The sequence below is a fragment of the Bombus vancouverensis genome, chromosome 6, assembly GCF_051014615.1.
Source record: "Bombus vancouverensis nearcticus chromosome 6, iyBomVanc1_principal, whole genome shotgun sequence".
NCBI lineage: Eukaryota > Metazoa > Arthropoda > Insecta > Hymenoptera > Apidae > Bombus > Bombus vancouverensis.
Genome location: NC_134916.1, coordinates 10,641,283 through 10,663,784, shown reverse-complemented (window position 1 = coordinate 10,663,784; position 22,502 = coordinate 10,641,283). Strand labels below are relative to the sequence as shown.

Genomic DNA, 22,502 nt, shown 5'->3' with positions numbered 1-22,502 from the left:
TTTTACCGATATAATCAGGATACAGTTACGGCGAGCTAAAAATTTTCTGCGATAAGAATTCGACTACTTTCGTGACCCGTGATGTATATCTAGCGTTTGGAATTTTTACACGGCGTTAGAGTGACGTAAGAATTTCCATAATAACGTAGCAATGAAATCACTGTCTCCACGAGTCGTTGAAATTTACGGATCGATCGATTTCGAATTAGAACGAACGAAGGAATTTCGCGTTGTAAGTTCGATTACAAAGTTGGCGAGTAATTTTATAGAGCGGCGTTCTTTCGCCTGGACTGCTTCAGTACAAACTCGATCTATCGTATAAAGTGGTTGCCAAAGTGGCGATTAGAATCACGCCGATGTTCGATCGTTATCGATAATCCGCGGAGGCGATCAGCGATTCCCGTAGCCGCGAATCTGTCGATCATGCACCGCACTAACTCCGTGGAATGATCGAGTTGCCCAATCGAATTGCAGATCGAATTATTTCGCTGGAAGTTCAATTTCTTCTCTCTTTCTCTCTCTCTCTCTCTCTCTGCACGATTCTCGTTTTTCTTTACGTTTCATTGAACTCGCTCCAGCATCGTGGCAAAACTAATCGTTTGTGGAATTTTATTCGATAAATGGGAAGCACTTCGTCAATTATGAATCTTCTCAACGGGGAACATGAATGGTTCGCTCGTAATCGAATATCTTTCGAGCGGAAAGAAGGATCAAATAACCGATAAATGCGTAATAAATAAGCAATTAAGTAAAGAGCTCGATCGATAACTAATCTTGCACTTTTAGAATATGAAAAACAGCCAACGAGAGATCAGATTATAAATAGATTAGGAATTATAAATCCTAGGCTTCTCTTTTGCGATTTTGTAACCACGCGTCCAAGAGAATAATCAAACGATCTACGATTAGCGAAACTTGTAGAGTTTCGTTTCTCTTATTGTCAAACTTGCTCGCTGAACGTCCTAGCAACTCTCGACTCGTAAAATTTCGCTAATAACGTTAATTCGATCGTGCAAGGAGTCCCAGCAAGCTGAGTCCCGGTGTATCGAACGTCTCGTCGTTGTCCAAACCGTACAAGAAAAAAATGATCGTTGTGTCGATTATATGGGAGGCGGATGGTGCACCGCTCGAATTAGCACGATCGACGCGTGTTCGCCAGCACGTGCCTCGAATGCGATTCGTCGAGTTTCGCCGGAAAGAGAAAGAGGTTCGGGCGATCTTTTCGACGTTGTGGGTTTTCCAGCCGCGCCTATCCTTTCACGTCTATCGATAAATGAAAACGCCAGACGCTTTCGAACGAACGCGACAAACGAGTTTACGATTTTCTTCGCGACGCCGCGCTGCGATTGGAACTCGAAGAAGGTGGTCGTATCGATTGTAGTAGAGGCGGGTATTCGCGGAATGACGCAGATACGGTGAACAAAAGGCCAAGGTCAGGATGTGTCGAGCAATGGTCTTATTAATTTTGAAGCTCGACAGCCGGGGGCTTTAGGGTGCGACGGAAGAAATAAGAGGGTAAAGAAAGTGGGCCAGCCTGTGACGTGGTTCTGTACACAATGCACGATTGTACAATGCAAACGAGCTCGGATCGGCCCTTTTGTACTGCACGGGCCAATAATCTACCTGGACCAAAAAAAAAACCCGACGAAACCAGACTCCTTCGTTAAGCTTCTTCTCGACTGCACGAATTGATTTTGTTGAGGTTATTCGATGTGTAAACAGAGAAACTCGTGGATAAATTGTAAGGTAGAAAATATATGTAAATAGAAGCGTAATTATAAGTAAGAATACAATTTGAGCTGGTCCAGATCCGCACGCTAGCTGTGTTACTCAATAACTGAAAAACCCCGAAGCCAACGTCACCTGTCTACTGTTTATGGTCTGTCTTCGTCGTAGTCTTTTGTCTACGCGCTGTCGATGGCTTCGGTGCTTGAGAAAACTAAAAAAGACCAGATGTAGAATTTTCTTAGAAGTGGTGACCACTTCAACAGATTTCACCAACGTGATTCGAACGTACTTACCATGGAATCGTTTCGTCGTCGATCGATGTTCGTAGTTAGTTTAGTTGTCGTTTGCAATTTATTCTCAATGTCCCTATGTTCACAGGAAAACTGCTAGTTTCTCGTTCGACATCTGTACGCCGCGTCTTGCAAGCGTAAAACGTATTATTTGATCGTCGTTCGATGAGACACGATAAAAAGGATTTGTAATTTGTAATGAAAATAAGAAGAACGAAGATATATATTTCGCATCTGTTTCAAAATAAATTATTGAAAGCTATCGTTCCATCGTCGACGGAGAATTTCTCACAATGTATCACAATCTGGGCTATGGGAGTTGCAGGGTTAATGGGTTAATAATTCGAGTGGTCTCTTCGTTCAATTAGATGCAGAGTCGGACACGTGTTCAATGAGCGGAATCAATATATCCGAAGAAATATGTCAGCTACGCGACCTATCGTCGTAACGTCGTCGCGATCGATGACCGCGCGTCTAATTGCTGCTATTTTATCACGCTCGTTCAAACTTCTACGATCATCGATTCGTCTCGATCGCGATTAATGCCCAATTTAGTCAGGCGAAAAATCACCAACGCCGACAAATGAAACAGCGAACGCGCGTTATCGCAGATTTTCGCAGCTGTACGGTATTCCATCGTATTACGAAAGCAGGAAGTCTCGGTTCGAACAAGTCTGACGGTTAAACGCGGATCCTAACTGTACCGTGCGTACAAATACCACGCGTACTAGCGGCTCGTGTCGGAGTGCGCTCGAGTTCGCGACAGGATGCACGCCGCGGCGTCAAGGTGCAGCTTGTGCTATCGGCGAATCTACCGTTCGAGGCAAATAGCAATTTTTTCTCGAAGCTTTTAATTAGACGACGGTGCTCGCGAGATTAGAGGCTGGACTCTGTTCTTCGGCTAGCAGCGAAGAAGTGGTAACGGTAAATCAAGAGCGCGGACAAGCACCGAGGAACAAAACGCCAGGTTGCTGCAACCATTTCGATTACGATCTACTACGGTACAGATTCACCGTGTTACCTATGCGTATACCTGTACGCCCTTCTCTCAAGATCCTTCTCTTCCGATCGAACGTCGATCGCCTTCGGGCGACGCCTAGCATCGTTTTAGGCTAGCGAATTTTTCTCGCACGGTATCGTAACGGAGTGCTGCAGCGTCTCTGAATACAAAGCGATGTATATACAGCGGTAAAGTAACGTACATTTATGCGTACGTAAGTATACCGTCGCCGAAAACGTTGCAACACGCTTCGCCTTCTGAATTCCGTTACTATTACAGTCGTAAGGTCCATCTTTAAATACGATCATTTTACTTCTAGAATTTGTTCAAATTTCCTAAAAGCTTCGGCCAATAAAACAGTTACGTTCGAATATAAACATAGCCCACGCCAATGATCCAGCTATTGCTGCGAACCAATATGTTCGTTTATTCGTTCTTTCAATTCGCGATCTGATGCGTGGAAAAACGAACGATCGCACACAGTTTTTCGATCGACACCTGTCTGTTCTCGTACGGTTTAACGCGTTAATCTTTGAGCAAACCTTTGACCACGGCAACGATCTCCAGTCCATACGTTCGTTACGCTGGAACGTGCTGTTCCATGGCGCCTAGATTACTAGAACCGATTAATCGATACCAGGTTACCAAAGTACGTGTTTGTTCGAGTTACGTTTAGTCCGTGTATCGAGTATAGCGGAGAAGCTTGGAACGTCTGTTATTCGCACGATTCGGTCTTATCGTTGTAAGTCGAACGAACGATAATGCGCTACTTTTTTACCGCGTTACTCGTTTCAGTCAGCTCCTCGAGGGTTAATATTAATAATACCGTGCGTGCAACCTAGTGAACGATCACTCGCGAAGCGGAATTGCGGCTCGATACAAAGTTCAGCGGCGTAACGCGCGCCGCTAGCCTGCGTCCTAGTTTCCGACAACTGAAGATCGTGGCGATATCATCGTTCGCACGATGCGCAAATAACAAAACACGTCCAACTGAGTACGGGTATGTTCCGCAATCTACAGTGGTGCGTTTAGACCGAGCGAACGAACGCTCGCTTTTCTCTCGCTTGTTCAAATTTCCGAACGAAATGTGTTAACGCCGAATTAGAAATCGAACGTTCGTAGCGATCGAACGGAAAACTTCAAAGAATCGAACAAGCTTTTTTTTGCAGCGTTCTAGATCAATTGTCAGACGTCGAATCGACGTTCGTTTACGCCGTCATTTTACCAAATTCCTGCAAAATGGGAAAAGAGAGGGCGTTCGCTCGGTTTAAACTCACCTTAAGCCACGCTTTATACACCGACACATGCATCCTTCGAGAGCGAGAAGAAAAATCGGTTGTCGTGGGCGATCGAGCGCGGGAATTCGATGGAAATTCGATGGAAATTCAATTCTCGATTCTTTCGTCGCGCGGATGGAACAATTTGCGAATCGTCGAGGGCAAGTTTAATCGAAAAAGTCTTCGGGGCTGTGTAACTCGCTCGATCGCGAATAGCAGGGAAAAGCGGAAGAACGAAGAAGAAATAGTGGCGGATGAAGAATGAAAAGGTTAACGGGGAACGTCGCGGCAACGCGGTTCGTTTTAGCGTTGTTCCCCGGGTCGCTAAGCAACGGCATGCTTTTAGCGCTTTCGTTCGAGTGGTAGCTTTTGTCTCGAGATCAAAAGATCCTCGAGCGTTCGGCTAACTAGCGGTTTTCGAATCGTTCCGACTTGGCACCAGAGGAGCGACCATCGTTCAAATGAAAATTCGGTCAAAATATCCCTTCTCTATTGGAAGTTGTTGTCCTTGCGCGTATCGAAACATGGAACTGTGTGCCGCAGCATCATAAATAATTGATAGCAAACAGAGAGAAGGGGGTACTTACTCACCATAATCGGAGCGCAATCTCGCCGACCAGATATGGACGAAGAAGGTATGGCAAGAGCAGCATCTGCAACGAAACACAAGCCATTCTTTTAGCAGCTAATTCACCGTTATATCTCGCTCACAATGAAACTTCCTACTCGCGTCTGCCTCGTTCGCCGTTAGCGAAAAAAAGGAGAAAAAAAAGAAAGAAATCGTTCGATGGACGACGATCCTTTCGAGGATCATATCTGGTACATATTTCGTGTCTCTTCGAGAGAATCGTTCCCGATGTGTAATTCTGTCCCACTTTAATAAAAATATTCTGCGTTTATTCGTTTCTTAAGATATTTCTCAATATTCAAAGTTTATATTTAAAGTTAATATTTCAAGCTATACTAAGCAAGCTTTTACGAGATAACGACGATATGTTTTAAACCGAAGAAAAACGGGATGACAGAAGGAAAATGATAGAACTTTAGTTTCCTTCGGTTTCGAAATAGCAAACAAGATATCCGAAGCAAGGTAGGCAGATATCGATCGTTGGGCTTTAACGTCAAATATCGATTATCACAAGATTCAAGATGAATGGAGAAAATGGAAAGTTATTAGGAGGGAAGGGATCGACGGGCAAGCTCGCTCGTACTGGCGATAAATCAACGTTACACAATGCCAACAGCTTGTTTTCCAGGGTAATCTGTTTACAGATTACCGATAAGCTGATTAGCAAACGCGTGGTTGACTTGGTCGTACGCGAACAGCTCGCAGCTTCTCCAGAATAAACGCTCGTACTCCGAGAAGCTTCGACGTTCAAAGCAGAAACGATCGATGCCGTAACCAAAGCAAACGCGACAAAGAATTCCATTTCCTCGGAAACCTAACAGGGAAAAGGCGTTTCGAGGTATCGCTACCTCCTGCACTACCGATTCGCCAATTCTCTTCCTCGTCATGAATAACGCAGCTTCCCTGCTATTTCGATTCAATTTCTAGCACCATCCTTTGCTCCTCGGCATTCCCCTTTATCGCTGTTCCTGTTCGATGCGTAAACGGTCTCGAAATTTCTTTACTACGCTCGTTCTTTGCGTCTGTTTAACAACTGTATCAGCGAACGAGAACTATAGAGTTATCAAACAGCGACGATAAAGAACGCGGATAAGATAAAGCCACGAGTACATAAGAAGATCTAATTCTCTGTATGAAATCTGATTTTTAATCGAGTGTGTTTACTTTCTTATGCTCACAGTCGTAAACTCGTATTTCCTTGGTTCTTTTTCTTATCACGTTAAGTGGCATCGAGTGATCACCGGTGAGAGCCGCGTTACTCAATTTTTTCCAGCGATTAAAACACGATAAGTTCCGACGACTAAAAAGTTTTCGACCACGCGAATGTCTTAGATAACAAAGGCGATACGATGGTTTGGAAAAATTAAATATTATGGCGTACAAAGTATATCTCGATCTGTTTTAGAAATTTCATTTAAAAAAACGCTTAGTTATCTCCATAATTACGACGCGGTATAAATGAATCAATTGAGATGGAAAGAAGCAGGTGCTGCGAAATCCTTTCGTCCCCTCCTTCGATTCGTCATCGACCAAGAGCTCTCGTTTGAATGTTTATATCTCCGTCTCTCGGAAATCGACTCCGCTCAGTCGCCATCGCTATCGCTAACACGTCCAGTTCGGTAAACAATTATGTCCCTTTATTATCTCCGCTGGCAGGGAAAAATCTATAAAATTCGCGTGGCGGTGAACGCGTAAACCGACGAACCAAAGCGAATTGCATTGCACGCGCTACCCACGTTGGAACTGCAAAAACACCGACGAAAAAACGAATAGTCGTCGTGATTCCGGCTCGCTCACGCGACTATTAATTATCCGCTGAAAACCGAGAAAGAAACCGCCGGTAATTCGGCTTTTTTAAACGAGAACCACGCGTTCGCTTTCAATCGGCATGGACCGAGACGTGGCGTGACGAGACTGGACCACCCCGGCCGGACTAATTTCCAGGAACGATTCGTAGAGATCGTGCAGAAAATCGTGCGTTCCATCCGCGATTTCGAAAACGCTCCGAGTAACAGGCTGAGAAAATGTTTCGGCAGACGGTGGTGTTTCAGAAAACGAGGAGTAGATGGTGTCTGAACGGTGCAAGTTACTTGGCCGAATTTAACGCACAGTTTAAGCGGATCTGGCCGTGGGTAAGCGGCAACTTGGTACCGTGAAAGAGCGAGTGTAATTAGGGAACCGAGTAACCACCTCGGATTAACTTGCTGGATAACGATCGGTTAGTCCGTCGCTCTGTTCCTCCCCTTAGATTTTAATCCTTCGATCTTTTAAGCACGAGTACATTAATTCTAAATCGGCGAACGTGAAAAAATGGTAAAGTCAAATACGGTATATGTTTGTCGATAAAATAGCTATCGATAATCGAGCTTAATATCGAGATACAGGTTTCCGAGAATTTCCATCTACGGACACAAATATTATTTTGTCTCGCTTCTAGTGGTTTGTCTTCCGATAACGATAGACATCAAGACAAATTTAAAGTACGAACAATCAGTTTCTTACACTTTGCGGAATTTCCTTGGTCTTTCGACGATTTACGAATTTTCTGCAACACCGGCCTGCAACTGTTTGAAGCACCTTCCTGGAAATCCTTTGTTCGAGGAACGGGACGGGACCGAGCATCCGGTGTCGAATTTAATACAGTCGTAAAGTCGGAGCGCGACTTCCGAGCTGCAACCGCGACGAGGAACGTAACCGTTTCCTTGGACTTCCTAGCTCGAGCTAGGGAAACTGCTCTCTTCGTTTATTCGCGATCGCGTGTAAATTGCGCGTAAGAAACTCGAGATGTCCTTCGCTCGAAGATTTTCCTACCTTGCCTATGAGATTGTCAATTTTCTACCATATAAATACATCGCGATTGATAGCTTTCTTTTATCGATAAATTCGATCGTTGCATAAGAAAAAGACATATTAAAACATTTCGTATACGCAGGTATCGTGTCTACTTAGCCGATGTTCATGCTGTTCGCTGTTTTTTCAACAGTTGTAACAGAATTTCGAGAGAAATTAGAGCTTCGTAGCACTGTAACCGGGTCTCGAGATAAAGACGTAGAAACGGAGGACTGCACGCGTTGCATCGTCCATTGATAAGCAGATAAGGGCTAGAGCACGAGGCATCCCGGGCGTCGAGTTTTCATATCGCGTTCCTGGCTAAATTGGATCGGATTACAGAGCGAGGAACGAGGAATGCGCGGTGAGAACCGACGCCGGTCGCTCCAAAGAATTTCGACGCGGACGACGCTTTCGCGCCGCGAAATTAGAGACGCATAACGAGAAACCGCGCGATTTCCAGCCTGTTGCGATATCAAATGTAATGGCTTCGCGCTACCGTCGCGCTAATTCCATTCGTTTGTCACTGACGTCCCGAATCTCTTTTTCGCTCTTATAAGAAGACTAAGGTAGGCGAGATGGAAATAAGATGACTACGTTACGAAGAAACAGTTCACTACGCTTCAAATATGGAGAAATATATTCAGTTGCTACCCACATATACGTTGTATACGCAACCTGTCTTAATTATGTAAAAGTTAGCTGTCAAAAAACAAAAAAGACGAGAACCGGTCGTATCACGCTTCGAATTCATTTTCGTCGTATAGCGCAGTAGTAGCTGTACGTTTTACTCGTCGACTTTAATATTCATCTACGGCGCGTTTCTCTCTTAACGGAAAATCCGCAAAGAGGTCGAAGAAGCACGCGCGTTGCAAGCGATGCTGCCGGTTGCTTGCGCGCGAATACGAATTATTATCGCTGTTGTTATTATTGCGGTTCGCGATACCGTCACGGTGAATAACAATAGACTGTCGGAGACGAGAAACGCTTAATCTCAACAACTGCGCTAACTTGCAATAACTTTAACCATTTATCGCCTCGGTTATTTTATTTTTCTTCGTTATTAATGTCTTACTTTTTTAAACACCTATATTAAAATGTTTATACAGAGAGACTATTAATTTGTTTCTTTCTTCAAGATCTTGCTAAACAAAGTATCCATATATCGCGTGTTCCAATATATAATATCCTTATCGATTATAAATAATACGTAGCACGAGTACGTACCATAAAACTTGCAAATATATTTGGCTGCTGGTACCATTTTCATAAAACTGATCTTTTAAAATACCATCGAAGCATAAAGAATTAATCGTGGATTAGTGTGCGATCGACAACGACGTTAATCTATATGATATTTTATCTCGCCATTGTCTCTCTTTCAGCTTAACCACGTCTCTCTTACGAATTTCATTCGTACGATCGTTCCTGGTGAAATCAGAAATCGATGGACAGCCATCGAAAGCAAAATTTTCACGAGGTTCGCACGATCCACGAGACATCGAACGTCAAGGGGAATTTACCATAACGAGCGATCCTCGCGTAACGATATGACGTCGCAACAATGGCAGAGCGTCGTGCATAGCCATGAACGTTTAATCATTGTCAGTCGTTTGCTGTCTAGAAGGTCGTCGAACGATCTTCGCGTGCTTCGCCAGGAAGGTTAAGGTGACGGTGAGCTTTTCTCCTACGAAATCGCCGCTCGTTTAATCTTGCCTGGCGTTTGCAGCCGTGAAGTACAAGCAACGACATCCCCGACGTTTACCGCGCGTGTTTAAACCCCCGCGAATGTCGGCTACGATATAAATTTACAAGAACGAATAAATGAGAAATGCTGTTCGCGGCGCTGTCGTCCTCAGCCTACGTCACTTTACTGCATCGTAAAACATCGCGATACTTTATGAATTTCATCCGTTCGTAGGTGAACGAGCTATTGTAGCTTCTCGTGCGGCAACCGCGTTCGGGACAATGTCGTCTGCTTTTCACAGGCTGCGACTACTCCTTTCCTTCTTCCTCCCAGACGGTTCGTGTCATCCGCGTATACAGCACAAATCTTTTACACGATCTTTGTTTCCTTTACATCGACCGCAAAGCTTTCTTTCCATCATCTTTGAAACTGCGAGCGAGTAGAGAATAAGTACATGTTGCAACAACGATGTTCTTGGACCGATGCGAGAATTCCTAGTTGTTCCAAAGTACATTTACTCGTGTTCATTGCAAGTTGCACAATACCTTTCGACATGTGTAGCGTATATTCATAGATCGATGTCGATTCTAGATATTATACTATCGACGAAAGATCACGTAGAAAAACGTGGTTCGAGCTGCATTTGTCAACTTGTGAGCAATTTCATTTTGCGTTACGTGCCTCGAATGGTTAATTTCAGTTATCTGGTCGTTTAGCGAAGACGGTAGTTAATTTAATATTCATAAGCTAACTGTTCGTGTGTTGCCATGATACGTGACCTTATTACGCTATAAACCAAGTTTCCAAGTTGGAACAGTTGTAATACAACGTATCGGTCATTCGGAAGCTACGCTGACCGATCATAAATTGCAATGCAAAGGAACGATAACGATTACGTTACGATTCAAAATTTATCGCCGTCTTCCTAGTAAAATAAAAATAAGTCTTTTGATTTTCGCCGTTGGGAATACTAATTACACGCTGATACATACTAATTGAACAACGAAATTAACGAGCTTACAGAAACTGGAATTGTTCGATTTGACATCCGACAGCATAAAATAATAGATCCTGTTAAAACCTTGAACCGTCCCATTTATAAGAAACTACAGAGCCCGTGGACGGAAGAGCCGAGCGACGTCCATCGCGGGCCCATTGTCTCGGAAACGAGACCTGTTCCCTCGTCCAAGGTATTTCAACAAGACGTCGGTGGATCGATACGAGTCGAGAAGAGAAACGTCTGATCGCGCGCGTGCACTTGACATTTTGCAAGCTACGCCAATGTCGGTGTCAGCGGCACGTGTCAATCCACCTTGTTCGCGTAGCACTCGAGCACCAAGCGGAACCGAGCAGAGTCGAGCCACGGTCACGTTCCAGACACCGTCCGATCCCTGGCTTCGCTGAATTAATTCCTTTATGTTCGTAAAGACGTTTATACATGGATTTCGTGCACCTTGATCTCACCCGACCGGACGATTCCTGCCTAAACTAGATTCAAATCCGACTGATTGCCAGATACCATCTGAACCTGCATCTCGCTGGAATCGGAGCCGATGGTTGAGCCGATGTTTCTACCGATCGTTCGACGAGATTAGTGAAATTTCCGTATTGGCGAATCGATCGACAAGAGATCAGTTAGAGAAGTAGAAACAGTAAGGAGGAAAACGTTTGCGAATACAAAAGGCAACACGGTACACTCGCGTTACTCAAATGTCCTAATATTTGAATCTCTTGTTACTCCAACAGGTTGGTCGAACCATGCACATATTGTAATTAGACTGCGGATATTTGTGCAAATTCATATTCTTACGGATACGACGAAGAAAGTGGAATTTGATCGAACTGGAAAGATCGAAGAAAAGAGAAGAATATTAAAATATTTTTCTACGCATTACGTGCATCTTCGAATCTGCATATTTTCAATAAACGCATAAACATTCACGATCCAATTGCAATATTACATATATAAATAATAGTATAAATAATATAATATTTCATTTAAATATATTGCTCGACTTGGTGCAGTAATTCCACGTCATTGTTCCACTCACTGCGATACCAAGATAAACGGGAGATTGATTTCCACTTGACCCTCGAATGCTTTCGCCGCGAAAGCCGGCACGAACTTGCAGTAGGTCGCATTCGATTCCCTGGCGACACCGTTTCGCGCGCGAAAGGGAAATTCGCGTGCGCTCGCGGCGCATCAATTTCAACGCGACGCTTACGCAACCAGCATGCGGCATTCGGAGTCGGTATCGTCTTCTCCTTCGTAGGCGAATCTATGTAACCGATTTCGCCGCGTGATGTTGCTTTTATTGCGTCTTAATGGAGAACCGATAGAAGCAACGTGACTCGACGTGCTCGCCGTTAACGAATAGTCGACCATAAAACCGAAAGCTAACGATGTAACGGCGGTCCGTGACATTCGTGTCGAGTTATTCGCGTTACGTGAGACAGAATTAGCGTAGATCGAAGATCTACAGCAACTCGTTTCGATTTCGTTCAATTGTCGGACAAATTTCGACCTCTTAACGCCATCAACGTCATCAATTCATATAACGACACTTTCAAACTTCGAATTAATCAACTGTACTTTTTCTTTATTCGCGACGAAGTTGTAGAAATTTAATGGATAACTTTCTTTTAGTTTAGGTTTAATATCAGGTTAAATATAATAGCAATTTCGCTGGTTTCGCGAGGTCGCTGGACGATAAACGATCTTGCGGATCTGACAAGTCGGTGGAAAACGATCGTTCATTGAAATTTCTGGAGACGAATTCGCGAGTAAAGCCGCATTCACGCGTGCGGTCACGAACGTAGCTGAAACTGGCTATAAATAGGAATTCAAGTACGTTATTTGCCTTTAATCCGGAGAAACGGCGAGATATCTCGTCTCGTAGTTGAGACCGGTTTCTGCCAACGCGTTCGAGAGGCCGGCAAGACCGACGCATCTTTAATGCTTCTTTAATGAAGAGGTTCCCACGAATATCCTAATTACCTTGAAATTACCGTGACGCGCGCCGTTAAACACCGGAACCTATTACTTTCGAAATAAGACGGCAAGACGTTTAATCGATTGTAAAATTAAACGCGAAAATGTCTTCATGTCGGCCGACCAGACGCATCCTGCGATTCCGCTGATTATCCTTGCTCTCGAATAACTGCTCGCGTGTTTACGTGCACGTATCGAGAATGTTTCGCCGGTGTGTGCCGTAGCCGCGTTATGCGATTTGCCACTATACAGTGACACGCGAAAGTGTCCCAACTCTGTGTCGTGTAAAATTGTTATCGATATATTACGTGCGTTCTAAAAACTTGTCTGAAAATTTGTTACCACCGTGTAATGGGACACGGCTGTCGTGATTACGCTGGTAAAACATGAAACCAATTTGAAAATGTATAAAAGAGTTACGAGACATTTATCGCGCATAAACACGTACTGAGAAATTAGCCCACGAATTGCTACACAACATAAAAATACAACGAATGTTTAAGACGGTCTTGTTAAATATCGTGATAAGATACGTGCAAATATATTTGACAAAAGTTCGACGTTTCTTCTTAACAGAAAAGAATAAGTTATTCTTACTAGACTTAGGGTTGGACACGCTAAACTTCACGCACTCGTCTGATAAATAAAACTGAACGAAATAAGCGCAATCACCTGTAACTGCATTCCGTCTGTAGAAATTGAAAATTAAATTTGATCTTCAGAATGAGATTCGGACATGTTTAAAATCATAAGAATCATTTTCTCAAAGATATTAATTTGTATCAGCCATTACAATGTTCAAGTTTAGCGAAGATCTACGTTTATTTACGATATTGTACTGTAATTGTACTCTATACGATGTACGTATGCTGAAAATGTACAGATACCGTTATTTAAGTTTGTAACTTGTCCTGTTATATTTTATTTATTTTGTTATGCATTTTGTTAATTGCGATCGCTAATGACCATTGAAAATGGTTTGCGAATGTTTGGCCTTAAATAAAATAAATAATAATAATTATAATAATAATAATAAATATCGTTAATTACTAGTAGGGCAAATAACGTACGATCGCAATAAACGTGTTTTTACTTTTACATACATTTTCAGGACGATTTCATCGTTTACCGATATCGAGTAGATAATGGAAGGCAAAATTTCAGAAACTTTCGTATAACACGCACAATATATTGATAAAAAGTTTCTGTAAGCGTACAAATACTCTTGTGAGCCATCGTAAATCAAGCGACCGTGATTCAGTCGGAACTGTTTGTCGATGTAATTTACGATCGCGATAATTTGTCGTACTCCGGTGAAGGAAAGCTGATTAAAATATCCTGGCGTAAGCCGTTCCTAACGGTCGCAGGGACCACGCGTCGAACTGATAAAAGCGCTGGATTACGAAGCGACGGCAATGTTTCTTCGACGCCGAAATTTCACCAGACTCTCGGCTGCTCTCTCCTCGCGGTGACAAACTTTCCTCGCGTTATCCGGTCAACGAGATAAATTTCGTCCGACTGGCTTTGCGTCGGCGTTACAATGAACTCCGAAGTCTGAAAGCTCGAGTCGTGGATAAATGTTGAAACTCTCTTTGACTTCGGATTTTCAGCTTGTTGGAGATTCAGCTGCAAGTTGGAGTTCTTAACGCCTGGGCGTTTCAACGAGTTGTTAACATTATTCGCATACGTATACAGTAAACGCCAATGCGACGATACTCGAAGAATACGCGTGGTGACGAAATTCAAATGACGAAATTCAGTTCGCGTGTTACGCTTTATTTGTCGGAAGAGTATCTGCTAAAGATTAAGTACAAATAGAAGAGACAAGGGTGATAACTACGCAGTTTATCGACCTTTTGGAATTCTGATTATTTCACCGCAGTCTCTCTACTTACAGAACTAGAAGTCGGCAACTTGATGGCAGAAGGAAAAGAAGAGGCTAACTTATTCAACGATTCGATGCTTGAATCCACAGTTATTCTTTTTAAAAGATGGATACAACGTACACACATATATCGTGGAATTACCGTTAATTTGCTTCTGATCCTCCAGAGTTTGAAGGATCGAGCCTTAAAGCTTCAATCTGTAAAGCTTCGGAAGCTTATATCCGCGTGATAACAGTCTGGGAAGCACGGTCCTTAAGGTTGAGCTCCAAAGTTTCGTCGATCCAAGCTTTACGTATCGCTACTTTGCATTCGTAAGATATTTCCGACTCTCGGGCGACTTTCTGCGAAGCAAACTCGATAATCCAAGATCCAAGGCTAAATAAATAATCACCCACTGATATCCTTCTGCGGTAAACGCTTCCAAGCGTCTAGAAGCACTTCCTGCTTACGCAAGAGGAGATTGACGTTAGTTAGCGCGATGAAGGGCTTACGAGATTACGCGACCAAAATTGCTTCAATTCGCGCGTGACTGGACTGAGAGAGAAAGGAGGCGGATTCAAATATCCATCGGTAGTTATGTAGTGACGCACGTGGATTATTAGATACAATATCGGAAGTCAGATTTCTGCTAGATAAGCTTCGCAACGCGTACAAAAAGAAGAATGAGCTGAGGGATTAATGGACAAGTCGAAGACAAGATACGTACGTGTACACTGAGAGAAAGAGAGAGAGAGAGGAAGAGAGAAAGAGAAAGGTAGAAAGAGGTAGGACGCGGTTCTCAACACTTTCACCGAATAATACCGCCGCGTAACGATCGCTAATTGCCCCCTCGTAATTTTAATTAATTCCAATCGCGTGCCACCAACACGGAAGTTTCTCCTGGAGGACATCGATGATCGCGCCCTTCCGAGATCTCGCGTTAAATTACCAACGCAAGATGTTCCTCAAACTGAACTTCGATTTAATCGTTTATTAAGCAAAAGCAAACGAATAACGCTAGAATAATGCTGATCAATTACACTACACGGAATATCGTTGACGATAAAAAAGAACACGATTAATTAAAAAATGGTTCAGAGTGGAACTGCGCCAATTGTCCTAATCCTTCGTGACTGTATCTATTTGTACGAAAACGTTCGAATCTTCCCAATTTATTACGTGTTAATACATACAATTGAGATATGTTGAAACGAATCACAAGGAAAAGCGGAGAGCACTCGGTAAAGCGAGAGTAAAGCGTGGCACGTGGCTTCCGCAAATTGCGATTTCTCGCGTTCTTCCATTTACCGCGGAAGGTCGCTACGAGGGTTGAATGTTGAATTATCCGGCGCTATTAGAGTCCGTGTAGGACACTAGATTCACGGGAAACCGATCTAGAATGTTGGTCCGCTACACAGATTGGAGGATGGCGTGCGACTCGGCCTCTGCGGTTCTCAAAAGCAGGAAAAGGAGGAAGAAACGTTTCCTCGTTACGATCCGCTTCTTATGCAATGGCGCTCTCCCTCTGGCTTCTGTGCAATCATTGTTTCGCCCGGGAAATTAAGGAACCGCGTTCTCATAATACTTTCGAGACAGCCTCATACTTTCCACCATTTCAGATCTTCCGCCTTCGAATTTGCGTGTCTAAATCCAATATCTATTGGAATATAAGTCGAGGAAGGACGTTGAAGAGTGGATAAAGGACACCGGATATCTTTTAACAACCCACCAGTGGACAGTCGGAGGCGAGTTAGTTAACTCGGCCCTGGAATTGAAAATCTCTTGGATACAACGATTCCTTTATTTATAGATCGCCTATTATTTTCTTACGCGTCATTTTCTTTCTCTTAGAAATAGATGTGAGCTGTAAGTGTTGTGTTGTCCGTGATACTTGTAGATGCTGGGGCTATAGATGTCACTGCTGGGATGCTGCTATTTTTCTTCTAATTTAGATGCGTGGAAGAAAAATAGGAGACTAGGGTCGCCGAGATCCGAACCCGGCTCCAAAACATTCGTAACCTAAGGCGCTAACCACTGCGCTACTGTTGTCCGGTAGAAGTTAGTATCGAGTGGCGGTATTTTGTTGTCGAGTAGCGCCACAGATGACATTCTATTGATATCTGCGAGGATTAAAACCGAGCCAAGCGAAGTTGATTTAGCTTCGTTAACTTTTAATTACGCGATTATAGGTGTTCCTGGATAACGAGTAATTAACAGGTTAATCTACGAATCAAGTCAATCAAGCAACGCGCGTCATTCAATACAGTTATTTCTGTTATACCAAGATAACGAACTGCTTGATCCTAGATTTTTCTTCGTTATAGCATACGTTGGAATAAATAGAATTTAAGATTTTTCAGAGTTATCTATCTACCTAATCCTGACTCCGTGTAAACCAAGTTCGTTTCCAGACCTTGACTCTGAAATTAATAAACATCCACGTTCGAGGTTTTCGCATTTCGCATAGTATGCGTCGACGTCACAAGTTTCGTATTAGCCAAACGATAAAACCTCTTGTTGATATCGTTTGTTCTCCGTACGATATCGGAACTGCGCGAACGTGCTAGCGAGTTGTCGCATCGTTGAAGATTATTCGATATTACGCCCTCGTATGTTGTCGCGTGTGATTATCGTTCGGTCATGATTCGCGTTTCCCGAGGCCGTGACTGATACGCTGGACGCGAGCTTTCAACGCGACCGCATTATTTAACGCGTCGAGACCCGTTTTCCGAGCGTCTCGTAAGTAAAGATCGAGCGCGTTAACGGCTCGCTACGCTCTCGCCAACCTAATGAATCTGTCCACCACGAAATCGCCAAACGTTCGCTCGATCGTTAATTCAACTCGGAAGACGTGTAAACGTTACGCTATGAGCGGACTTGATTCTCTGGCCTGAATTATATTAGGTCGACCGAAAAGTTTCTTTCATTTTATAAGGAAATAATGGATGCACTATATCATTTTATCGAATTCCGTATGATCCATTTTATTTTATCAAGATAAAGATCACACCTTTTGACAGATTAGGTTTCATGTTTGTATAAAGATGCGTTGTTGTAAAAAACGTGTCTGTAGAAGAAAGACACTTTTCGGACAACCTCACAGAATTACTTCGATCTTCGACCTCCCAAACACGTTTTTTCCATCTAATCGATACAACGTCACCAATTCCCTTTTCTCAGTGTGCAACTGTTTCTTATTCGTGTAACAATATGCTTCCTTCAATTAATTACAGTTTTATATCTCCTATGCATGTAATGTAAATCCGTTCGATAATTTCGTACGATTCTTTTTATGGAACGTGATTTTTCATCGGATGCAGGCACTACGATATCTCACAGACTATAAACTGAAAGATTGTATATTCATTTGCGTTGTAAGTTGTCAAACTAGCGATTTTTTAAATCCGTTTATACGTGCGTTTCTGTGTCACGGTATATACGTATACGTTAAAACGTTATTATCTAACGATAATAGATATCGAGAAGGAGAATTCTATCGATAGTTGACGACATGCGATACGTGCATACGATTTATCGGTTGACCAAGTACGGCCGCACGAGCGGCAATTTCTCAATCGCGGCTGTCCGGATTCATGCCGGGGCCTGAAATCAATTTTCTCTGGAGCACGGGGGACCGGCTTTTTGGGTCGAATTATTTTTTTCGTTTCCCTATGCTAGATCAATATTTAACGAACCGTGAGATATCCAGACTGGCAATTCGTAACCTTAACTGGGGCGGAAGAGAAATCAATGAGCCGCTGGGACACGGATCGTGTTATTAAGCAATCGATAACGGGGTCGGGCGAAGCTGTCGCGCGCCATCGTGCAATTATCGCCGGAACAGCCGATCTCTCCGGAGGAATCTCATTAGTACGCGATTTCCTGCTCGCATACTCCGTCAGAAAATACTTTTGCGCGCGGATTATAAAGCGTTGTGCGATAACGCGCCCCGAGCAACCGTCCCAGAAGCCAGAGATCCGTTCCAGTGCGAATAAAATTATTTCTGTCCTCCATTCGTCTTTCAAAGTCCATAGAAACTGCCACCTCCGGTTCGTTGTTCCTCTGACAAATCGCGTTTCTCACCGGCAAAACGAATATCCCGCGACGAAACGATCGATCGGAGGTACAAAGTGGCATCTTTCATTGAATTTTCTCGAATCTGCGATTAAGTCGAACGTTTGCAGCGACAATGGCGCCGTGCCGAACGCCCAAAACCAATTCCATCGTTCAAATATTTTTCAACTCGACTGCGACAGATTCTGACGGCGTGCGCAGTTCGACGATTTCTTCCCTTTGTCCGGAGGAGTATAGCGACGAACGAATCGAAGTGCGCGGGCTTCCTGCCGGATTACGTGCTCCGTCTTTTCGTTCCATCGATTTGTTTTGACATCGTCGATGGAACTCCGGATAAAGACGTATTAGGTGGCGATATATTGCGGAACGTTTGAACGTTTCAGATTCTTTTCTAAACTGTATTAAGAAATGTATCATGTATCTGATATTAGATTTATACTGTTTTATTTCGTGTATTGCTCGTTCGAAATGTTATTGGAAATTCGTGTGAAATTTTCCTATCGACGATAAACACACGCAAAATTCAAGTTATTTTCCGTTGTGAATTTAAGTTCAATCGTTGCGTCGATCCGATCAAAGCTGCATAAAATACATTATCCTCTCGGGGGATGCTGTCGCATATGCGTACTCGTACGTTTAATTTTTATGCAATTCGATTATGATTTTAATCATCCTGCTCCAATTGTCAACTCTGAACGATTCGCACCTTTTTACGATACAAGTTTCGGAATTTTCGACGGTGAGAATGCCAATACGATCGACTAACCACAGTTTCTTCAATATACATGATCGCTGATAAGAATTCCGGGGTTCGCGTCGTGAAGTAACATCGATCTGTAACTTCTCAAGATTTCGTGGCAAATGGAGAATAAAAATAAAAAAAAAAAAAGAAGAATTAAATTCTTCCCAGAGTCAGATTCATTGAGAAATAAATTCCAAGAAACAAGCAACGGGAGCAATGGCAAACAGACTGCGAACGTTGCGGCGAAAAGTGGCGATCAACCGATCGAGAGAACGGAAGGGAGCGAAAGAGAGGAAAAAATCGGTTGAACGAGCATTACAGAGTCTGTTGTGCGGCATTATAGCGGCGTGGCTCGTACACACGAGCGCAACTTTTACATAATACAGCAGGCTGGCTCGCGAGAGTCGAGTTTAGCCTTCGCGAGGAAAGAGGTGGAACGGTAGGTGGGTGAGTGGGTGAGTAGGTAGGTGCGCGCGATCTGGAATAGTCGATTTCTATTCTTCGTCGCTGCCTCATCGAGCAAGCGTTTTCCGATTGCCATGATTCGATCGAGTCGCTTTCCAACGAGATCGCTTTCTTCCAGCGAGGCAAGTTACATGTTGAAATTCATTGCAACTTTTCTATCTCGTGTAATCCCCGCGATCCAAAGCGTGATGATAAAACTTGAAACGGCAGGCTGGGTTATTTAAAAACGATTTAGTCAAAATCTTAAGAGGAAAGGATACACGTAAACGTTTTCTCGATAGAAAAGATACAGTGAAGTTATAAAATCTGGTCGTGTGTTTAAAAGTTGATATATATCGTTCGAGTCTTCGTATCCTGGAGTATTCCTTTACGTACTTTAGACTATACGTTCTTAATTGAATCCTACTCTTTGTACATTCTTCCATCGGGTTATCGTTTCCAATTAATCGTTAGAGACGTAAGCGATGAGGAAATTAATGGGAGAATTAAAGGGGAATTTAACAATAGCGAAATCAGCGACGAATCACGAAAGAGAAATAATTCTGTGGAACTGCTAATTTAAAAAAAAAAAACTTGTTACTCGTCGCTCCAAAAGTATTGGAAAGACAGGGTGCAAGACCAAGAGAAAAATTATTCAGACACACATGCGCAAGAATGCGCGAGAAACGCAATCAAACGCAGGCGATTTTAACCGTTCGATTATCCGGTTTTTCTGTAACTAATTCGGTTGATCAAAGTCCTAGCGTAGAATCGAGAGTGTGTAGGTTTCAAGTACGAATCGTCGCGTTACTGGTAACCAGCAAGATCAGGTGCGCGCAAGATCAACGCGTAACAGCGTTGATGTAAGCGACTGCCGAGTCGACGCGCTGGGTTAATTGCGTAAGGTGAAATTTCGCCTGGAGGTACATCTCCTTGTGTTCGCTCTCGATTCTGCGCAGCCGACGTTCTCTACTATCGCTGTCGAAGGAAAACCACGACCAATGGATTTATGCGTGTCTCTTGGACCGCCTCTCTCAATACGAAATATACACGATCTTATATCTAATGGGTTTTAATGTTTATGTTCGAATAACGTATCTGTATTTGAATATTATTTTCCTGTGATCTTCACATAGAAAAATTATTAATTCGGGTGCACGCCGAAATTGTTTGAAATTTATTCAAATATGTATAATTTTATGTGCTAGACTAGGTTAGACGAGTAGTAGTAATACTTGTATGTGAATATCAGTGTGTGGAAGTACGCGTGTGCGCGGCATCTCGGAAACAAATGAATGTAAACTGTTCCGTCGGTTAACAGTCGGGTACGGAAGAAAGTGCCGAGACGCGTGCAAGTGTGTATCGATGAATATCTTTGAAATCGTTTATCAAATAAATATATAACTGTTCTAACATAAATTCCAAGTGTAAATTTAGTGTTCCTATACCATTATTTCGGCTATTAAGATCCAAAATTCTCAACAAAATTAATATAAGGAAATACAATTTAATCGCGCATAATTGGATGACATTGATACGCAACATACCAGATAACAATTCTTGAAAATTGAAATAATTTCTCAATGACGATTATTCGGGTTTCTAATTCTTCCTCCATATTATTGGTGTGGCAACTAAGTGGTTGCGGATTTTGTCATTGCCACCTAATGACAATATTTATCGCTCTTACCATGTGTTCGCTATCGAACGCTCGGAAAAGGAAGAAAAGCGTCGTCGATCGTACCATAGCAAACGTACCAGCGTGTAATTAGTTAATTCTATATAAATTTACAACAAACGCTGAGGTTATACAGTGTGGTTGGTAACTGGTGGTACAAGCGGAAAGGGTGTGATTCTACGAGAAAAAAGAAGTCGAAAATATAGAATAAAAGTTTTTCGTTTGAGGCTTTGTTTTCGAGAAAATCGACTTTGAATTTTCGCTCGGTACGCGTGCACTTTATCGCGTCTCGTTATAACGGATCTCACTGTAGATCGTTGTCTCGATGGAAAAATTAAAAAAAAAAAAATTAAAAAAATTTTTATTCTATATTTTCGACTTCTTGTACCACCAGTTACCAACCACCCTGTATATCGATACTCGTGAAATTTTCACGTGCTATATACTCTTCCTCTTTTCTGTGGCAAAAGAAAATAATAAGTTCACGTAACGCGTGCTCGAAGATATCCATTCGAAAGGTGATCGAAGATCGCGTCTTAGTTTTCCCTTTCTTCCCACCAATCGCCCCGTGCTGCGTAATTGGGAAGCTCGTCGAAGAATCGATCGATCGATACCACGGCATCGAAGCTAGTATCCCGTGTGTGCAGAACCTTGGAATTCCGCGGATTCCTGCGATACCGTTTAGCGCACCCTGTGTACGCAGGAGCTTCTTTCGACACCGTGCAGGACTCTCTAGGGATCAATGGCGTAGGCAGAAATTCTCGACATCTCGCGATATCGAAGACGTTCACAGGGAGCGTTTTGTGCGAAGGAGCAGAAGCGTGAGGATTTTCTCGGATAATTCCTACCACAAGCACTCGTTCGAAGACAAGAGGCTATTTCTGAGTCGGATTTTAGCACAGATAACCATTTCTTTTTGCTCCGATCGTGCTTGAATTCCGTGTCCCTTTATTCGAAGATCACGGGAGAAAAACAGCGATAAGTGACATTTTTCGTTTCTTATAAGACAGCGATAGTTGAATTCAACGTGTTACAAGTATGTAATCCATAGTTATGGTCTCTTGTCAATTTACCAACGTTACTACAAAATATTGTGCAAACAGCTGGTATACTACGTAACTAGCTATAGTTCTCGCCTTACATAAATATTTACGCCATGTCTGAAGGAAGGATGTTGCCCACAAAATATTCATTAGACAGAGTGCATGAGAGAGGGAAGTACATAATGTATTTTCAGAGCTCGTCGCCGCGTCTACGCTATTGAATTT

At 43.0% G+C, this 22,502-nt stretch overlaps 1 protein-coding gene across 5 annotated transcripts in view; it reads right to left on the bottom strand.

Moving 5' to 3' along the window:
• The window catches only part of Prosap (SH3 and multiple ankyrin repeat domains prosap), a 181,009-nt gene that overhangs the window by 103,948 nt on the left and 54,559 nt on the right, over nt 1-22,502 (bottom strand). For all 5 annotated transcript variants that reach the window (XM_033331737.2, XM_033331742.2, XM_033331744.2 and 2 more), the window contains exon 2: nt 4,887-4,948. The gene's annotated coding sequence lies outside the window, so the exon portion shown is untranslated. The remainder of the gene's footprint in view (nt 1-4,886; nt 4,949-22,502) is intronic.